Source organism: Canis lupus, chromosome 4 (genome assembly GCF_048164855.1).
Source record: "Canis lupus baileyi chromosome 4, mCanLup2.hap1, whole genome shotgun sequence".
NCBI classification, from domain to species: Eukaryota; Metazoa; Chordata; class Mammalia; order Carnivora; family Canidae; genus Canis; species Canis lupus.
The window spans coordinates 51,466,870-51,475,168 of NC_132841.1; positions in this window are offsets into that span (position 1 = coordinate 51,466,870).

Consider the following 8,299-nt stretch of genomic DNA (forward strand, 5'->3'; position numbering starts at 1 on the left):
ACAAATGATGAAACTTAAGTCCAGAGAGGTTCATTCACTGAGTAAGCAGCATTGGTATTCGAAGCATTGTTGTCTGGCTCCAAAGCTTGCATCCTTCTCTCTGCACCAGACTGAGATTAAAAAAAAAAAAAAAAAAAAAAAAAAAAAAGTGGCGGAAGGTTCATTGTTAGCCCTGAAGGAAATTACAGCAGAAAACAGAATGTGATCAGGGTCCTGAGCAAAGCAGAGGTCAGGGAGGGGACGGCAAGGCAGAGCTGTCCAGAAGAGAGGGCTCTGCAGAGGGACTCTTGAGGTCAGTCTTCCTTGCCTAGGACAGCACTCGGTCTGCCGACTTGGATTCTAATCCTGCTTCCCTCATTTAATAACTATCAATGTGACCTTGGGCAAGATAATAAAGTGAACTCTAGCATCAAACAAACCTCGGTTATAGCCCAGTCCTGCTAATTTATTAGCTGTGTGTCCTTGGGCAAGTTGCTTAATCACTCTGAGCCCCAGTTTCCTCATCTGTGAAATGAAGATCAGGATAGTCCCTAACTCAGATTGGGCTGAGGTGAAGATTGAATGTGACAATGTGTGTAAAGTGCTTAGGACAGAGTAATAGTAACAGTATCAGTCAAGAGTTATGAAGGGCTTACTAGGTGCTAGGCATTGTGCCCCAAATGCCATATATACATTACCTGATTTAGTCCTGATAATAATATTATGAGGTGGGTGCTTTTGCTATTATGAATGACATTTTATAGATGAGTCTCAGAGTGGTTGCCCAAGGCTGCAGGGCTAGCAGGTGGCAGAGCTGGAATACAATGCACCCAGCGAATGAGGGTAAAAATGAAAAAAGAATTGGAGGTGTGTGAGGCGTCTGCTTCATGAGGTAGATTGAGGTCTTAGGGACTTGAAGGAGAATTTTTGCCTTTGATGTAGCACAGATGGGAGAGATGAGAAGCACCCCTTCTCCTGGACAGGGGACACTGGCTACAGCAGAGGCATTTCCTTTGCCTCCAAAGGCAGCAGGTCAGAGGATCCCAGAACTGAGAGATTCCAGCTCCCTCTGGGCAAACCTGTCCTCTCTGGTAATTACAATTTGTCAGTTTTGGTGTGGGTTCCCCAGCCCTGAACTTCCGGTAGCACAGCATTGCCCGCTAAGGTAGAGCTCTGTAGCAGTCCTTTGTGCAGTAGGCTGGTGAAGATTAATTGCCAAGTCATCCAGGGGCTGAATTCATATCACGTGCTCAGGGAAAGTCTGGAAACCCTGAACTGGGGGCTGGAGTGTGAGGGCACAGGGTGCCAGAACACAGAGTGTGAAAACCTGCGTACTCTGGAACCAGGGAACCGGTCCCTTCTTCCTTATGCCCCAGCAGCTCCTCTGGTAGGACAAGGTAAACAGGTTGCCAACGCCAACCCGCGTGCTGCAGCCTGGAGGGCAAAGCGGAGTGTGTGCAGTTTTCTCAAATGACTCTGGCTGTGCTTTTATGGCTGTGGGCTTCGCCCATCATTTTGCCCAGGAATCTATGGTGGTTCCAAAATTTCTCCAGAAAGAGCCTTTAAGTTGTGATCTGGTTGGAAGGCGGGTGGCGGCTGTGTTTGCGCTGTGCTCTCCACAAGCCCGATGCCCTTGTCCATAACAAAGACCGAGGGTGGGGAGCTGTTGGGAGTTTCCCAAGATGCCTGTGTATTGCCACTGCCAGGATTTACTTTCCAACCAGATTTGTTAAAACCATCAAAGTTAATGGAAAACATCACAAAGCAAAATTTACGGCAATAGGCTCCTTACAGCTGACTTTCAAGTCACTGGCCCCTCTGAGCTCTTCTGGTATAGTCAGGATCACCAACTTCTGAGATGTCAGAATCAGAAGGACCCTAGAGATCATCTAGTTCAGGGCTCAGCAAACTATAGCTGGTGAAACAGACCCAGCCCATGCCTGTTTTTGTAAATAAAGTTTTATTGGAAAACAGTCATACTCATTCACATATGTTTTGTCTGTGGGTACTTTCATGGTACCAAGACAGAGTTGAGTAGCTGCAGTAGAATGATCTGTCCTACAGAACCTAAACTATTTACTCTCTGATCTTTTATAGAAAATGTTTGTTGACCCTTGATCTAGTTTTTTTTTTTTTTTTTTTCCCTTGATCTAGTTTAACACTGTTATTTTACATGTGGGAACAAAAGGCACAGAAAGGGGAAGGGATTTGCCTAAAACAGAGCCAGTGTTAGTAGCCTAGATGTTTGACCCCATCCCCATGACTGTTTTTTGCCACTGGTTTTTTGTTTTGTTTTTTACCTCTGTTTCTGCAGCCTGGTGCGGGTTCTGAGTTTGAATCCCAGTGATAGTTGATGAGATGTGAGACCTTGGCAAGCTATGTAATCTCTTGCAGCTTCCATTTTTTTCACCCGAGACCTGGGGATAATGCATCCTTGAGATAAGGCACATACTAGGTGGTTGTGAGAATTAAAGGAGCTATAGTATATAACACTTTAGGATGGGAACTGGCTCATAAGAAAGCACAATAAAAAAAGTGTGCTACTATTATTGGTGTCCTCTGTGATTTTATATGTATTAATCTTATCCCCTACCCCTGCCACATTTCATGAAGGAAAGGGCTACCCCTTACCACTGGTTCTTTAACTTTTTCGGTCCTAGACTTTGTTGGGGGTCTACTGAGAGCTGTGGACACATTGCTTTATTCCACACTTTGCCTGAATTTTTTATAGGAGCTTTCTCAGTGCCAGGTTCCTGTCAGGTCCCCTTGATCAATTGATCTCCACTCTGTTACTTCTTATTTTTGTTTGCTAGGCTTCTCTCTCTCTAATTCTATCTTGGTGTGACATCTTTCACTCTTGGGCAACAGAATGAATCCAGTGTTTTACCTTTCATCGTGGAGCAACACTTGAACTGAATAAAGTGAGTGGATGCTGACTTACTCTGTCTTTCCAGACCTCATGGTCTAAGATGAATAACGGGAATGTGCATCTGAGGGTGCATAGAGAATTGTGTCTGACATTGAACATGTATGTGAGTTAAATAAAGAAACAAATACATGGCATAGGTCTTGAATTTCTCCATCCTTCTTCTTCCTCTTTTGTACTGTCTGAACCAAATCATCCAACCTTTTTTGGGGGATTTTCACTTGCGTTGGCCACCAAGTTCAGAAAGGTCTAAAGGAAGTGGTGGGAAGCTTTTTCCTTGGGGCATCTAAAAATTGTATCGGCTATTAGAGACCAGCTTTGGAGAGGGCAGACCCGGCCTCTGGGGAGCAAAGCGAGGAAGTGATGTCAGAGGATGATTTCTGTCTTCTTATTCCATTCTCTGACAGAGATGACAGCGTAGGGCCCTGGGGTGAGGATGGGCATGTTTGGGAAAAGAGTGTGCCATCCCTGTGGGTCCTGTGGGCATGGCAAAGGAGGGAGGAGTGTGAGAAAGAGGCAGTTTTCTTTGCCTATCTCTGCCATAGACTGAAGAATGCTGGGACAGGAAATGTCCAGCGTTTCTCAGCTATTTACTGGACGCCAACCCGACAAATTTGGAAGGTTGCCTCAGGAGTCCTGAAAAGATGAAGGAAGAAGGAACAAGAAGAGGAGCCTTGTTTGTTTATTTATTTATTTTTCTTGCCTTTTGTGGGACTTCCCTGGTAAGTGCTTTTAGGTAGGTGGTATGGGGAAGATGTTGTGGAAACTTCTAGACAGAGCACCTAGTATAATGGCTATTAGCCACATGGTATGAATTGCAAGTTTCTGGAGGGACTTCCAAATGTCTCCCAGCCCTTTGGAGTGCTCTCCATTTAAAGGTAAGTATTGCCTTCTTCCCATGGCCCTATTTTAATTAACTATAAGTACAGTTCTGCACCAAGCATATGCAAAGCTAATTCACAGGCTTCATCTTATTTGATTCTCCAAACAGCACTTTGGAGGAAGATATTGTTGGCTCCAATTTACTGATGAGAAAACTGAGGATAAGAGACATCAATAAACTTGCTTAAGGTTACTCAGAGATGAGATTAGTGCAGAGGCAGTTTGACTCAAAGTTGATGCTTTTCACCTCCCAGATAATCCAAATTTGGCTGCAGGCTGACCTCACTGCTAAACAAAACTACAGGAATTTCTGGGCAAACCTCAGTGGGCTGGGCACAGAGATCTAGAGAGGCAGAAGTCACTTTGGGCCATGTGCTACCACACAATACAAACATGAATCTTTTTCTGGAGTTGGATCTAAGGGCTACATCTCTCTTGCTAACTCATCCTTGTGAGCTCAGGCTTGAATCTGAATTCTTCCAAGTGGAAGGGTGGGAGACCTGATCCAATAATTGTCTTTAAGGACTGCAAAGTTTATGTTACTGGTCCCATCATGGTAACCAACTATTGAAGGGAAAGATTGAGAGAGAGAGAGAGAGAGAGTATAAGCACATATATAAACTCCAAAGAGCATGAGAGATGCCAGATGGACCTCAGGAAGTAGCTTATCAAATATCAGATCAAATTCTAGTTCCTGCCACTTCCTAGTTTTGTGACTTTGGGCAAAGTTACTTCATTTATTTAAGCTCCCAGTTGTTTATCTGTAAAATGGGGATTTTAATAATATTTACCCCGTATCAAGTTGTTATAAGGATTAAATGAGGCTTTGGCACCTAGAAAGCTCCCAGTAAATATTAGTTATCATCGATATTTTCTATCATCCTAAAAATACAGACTAAGTTTCTCAGTATCTGGAGTATTTAGGCACAAATTTTCCTAGCTAATTTCTCAGTGATACTTTCAACCCTTCACTTGCTAGTTCATGCAACTGATTCCTTTGTTTTTTTTTTCTGATACAAATAGCTCTGAAAAAACAGTGGCTAGAAAAATAGCAATAATATAAACAACAATAGCTATCATTTTTTTGAGAAATTACTTCATGCTAGGCTTGTGTTATGGGCTTTGCACACCCCATCTCATCTTAACACTAGAATCCTATCAGGTAGGAGGAAATATCTATCTGACCTTTGAGATGCAACTTATGAAAATAACTCTATTACACTCAGAGCCCAGGGCTTGATGGAAATATTTCTTCATGCAGAGAACTCCTAGTGATAATGGAGACTGAGCCAGGGTAGGTACCGTTGGGCTCGGGAAGTGGGGAGTAGTAGGCCATTAGCCCCAGAAGCTTGCTGTGTGCAGAGGTAAAGGGAACCAGCTTGGTCTGGCAGGCAGGGCGACAGGCTCTTGGCCTATAATTCTTGGCCACTGGTATAATTAGTGTCAACAGGAATTTTCATCGCGTATCAGACTGAAGAGGGTCACAAACCATAAACCATCATATCAGAGGCCAACCATTTGTGCCCTAGATAGGGAAGAAAGGGGGACTCATGAACCTCCACCTGCCCTGGACACTGCAGAAAGGACTAGATCCCTGAGAAGGGGAAGAAGAGAAGGTGGGAAAAGGCAGGGAACAAACTCCAGTGAATACACATTTTAAATTAAATTCTGAGGTTTGAGTAGAGCAGTGAAAAGAAAATGAGGTATTCAGTCTAGAGCTATTTTCTCTCAAGTTAAGCTGGAGAACTTGTCCCTAAAACAGCTGGACCAGCTCCAGGTATAAAAGTTCAGTCGTTCATTGTCACCTTAAAACATTAGAATGTTCTTTTGCTCAGTCTGGGGTATTGCCCACTTTAGTCCTTCTGGGTGCTGCTCTGTTGGAAGCCTAGAAATTTAGAAAGGAAGAAATATGGAGCCACTGAGCCGGCAAAGGTTTGCTTAGAGAGCCAGTGATGCTCAAGCTTTACTGGGCCTGAGTTACCTAGAGTGAGCCTTAAGATGCAGCCCCAGAGATTTTGATCCAGTAGGTCTGAAGTGAGGTCCAGGATGAATAAAGAATATTTCTTCCCCACAAGGATCTTTATGGGAAGGTGGGTCATAAACTAGCATTTAATAACAGTGTGGCATTAAATAACACTTCTAAAATCTTCAGTATCTCATCATTTGTCACACAAATGATGGCAATCGCAAATGCTATGAGTTTGAATTAGACTGTGTGTGTAATGTGCTTTGTGTTGGATCTGACACATAGTAGGTCCACTCAATAATGTCAATTCTTCTTCCTTCTAAGGGAGGAAGAGATTTCCCACGGCTGACTAGGTTAGCTGGTCTCTGCAGAGGAGGGGTGCTCTCTTTGGGGCTCTGGGGGAGTATATTCTACTCTCAAAGTAATTTTTTTCAACTCCATAAATGCACCCATTTTCATTCAGAATGAATATCTATCTAGAAACAATTATTCTCTTTGTGTTCAATCTGGTCCCCTTGAACCCAACTGATCCACTTGCTCGATGTAACTGGAAGAAGAGAGGCATTCAGAACCAAAGCTGGAAGGGCTTGGAGAGGTTGTGTGGCCCTTCCCTCATGTCACAGATGGGGAAACCAAGGCAAGACAAATGATGTGACTAGGGTCACTCCGAGCCAGAACCAGGACTGAGTCCTCTAAGGTCTAGCCCAAGACTCTTAAAAATAAATATACTTAATATAACTTTTATTTGCATTATTTAATCACTAAACCGAAGGAAATAGATTTTAAAAAATTATTGAAGTAAATTGTTCCTATGGTAAAAGCTATGGAAAGGTACAGAGAACCAAAGAGAAATTGCCCTTTATTCCACTGACCAGAGAGAACATCACTGTAAATATTTTGGCAAATGGTTTCTAGACTTTCCACTCATATATGCACATGCATGTGCAGGTATGCCCACATATGCATGCACACACATATAAGCGCATCTTGTTTGGGTGCCTAGCCCCTGTTCCCCTTGTACCCACAACTGTCTCCCGAGTTCCCCACAGCCAGACCCAGGCTGATGGTCCCCTATGGCTCTAGAGGGGGAGACACTGACCCCATCAGAGCCAGAGAGAGCTCAAGGACCCTTTTGGTAAGGGATTAGAAGATGTGGGGATGAAGGTTTGGAGTAAGGTATGGCCGGGTATTCCATTCATCATGTGACCACAGTGTGGGCTGTGGACATGAATGGAACTGAGTGATGTCGTCTGTCCTCACACACTCCCACAGGAGTCACCAGAATAATTCCTGTGCGTTAAAGTGGCTAGTTGACTGTTACAAGTGCATCCAATTCTTAGTAGAACTTTTGAATGAGTGACTTAATCTCTCTGAGCCCAGTTTCTGCCTCTGTAAAATGGGATAATACTTGGGAGACTACGGTGAAGATAATATACTACTGCTAGTACTACCAATAGCAATAATAATGATTAAATTTATAGCTGCCTCTATTAATTGTTTGCTGTGGTCAGGACTTATGCCAAGCAGTTTAATATATTGTTTCACTTAATCTTCACACCCACAGAGAGTGGAAGGGGGATCTGTTGTGTGTGATTGCTTGCGTAACAGTGAAGGACTGAGATGCGGGACCAGATTCCAGCTGCCCTGATTCCTGTCAGTCATTTTGCTAACTGATCCCTCCTGCTTCTTTGAACATTAGGTAGGGGGATCTTGGTGCTTTTCTGGGCCTCTTGGCTGGGAGCCACCTCTGCCCTCTGCAGGGGACAGGACATTGGTTCCAGACTAGAGACTGGGAAGTGCCCGCTGGGCTGTCGCTGAGAGGGCTGGGACACTGGCCAGAGCCCTCTCTGTCTGCAGCATCCTTCTTCCTGGCTGTGCCCCAGTGTTCCCTAGGTAACCACGGGGGACGCGGCACAGATTTATGGCCCTGCCGTTCCTGAGCAAGTATCTGACATGTTCTGTCCGAAAGCAATGGTGTCTGGCTCCCAGATGACTCATTGGGCAGGGAACAGACACATGTGGGTGGCACAAAAGGAAGGAAAACCCCCACTTTCACCTCCCACAAACAGAGACACCGAGAGGAGTTACCGAGAGGAACGGATCCATCATGCAGACTGTTTAAAAGTCAGATGCTCAAGGCTCCCATTTTATAGATGGGGACATTGAGGCCCTATTCCATCTGCTCCTTTATTTCGCAAACATTGGTTGAACTTGGTGCCAGGCTATGTTAGATGGCCTGGGAATCACAAATACGGAAAAAGCACAGACTGCCATCAACGATGCTATTGACTAAGCAAAGGGAATAACGCTGTGCAACAGGGAATTGTCACCAGGGTGGGATGTGAAAAGTGTGGAAAGGCCTCAAGAGTTAGCATGCCAATCATTTTTATTTAAATAGGTTCACGTTTTTGGGCTGGGGGGCAAGGAATTCTTTACAGGCGGGCTGAGATTGCCTCTCCACCCCCTATCAGAGCCAAGGCACCTGCTGCAACTCTCCACCTGGCTGCATATAGGTCCCAAAGAGAATTCAACGTGTCTCTCTTACC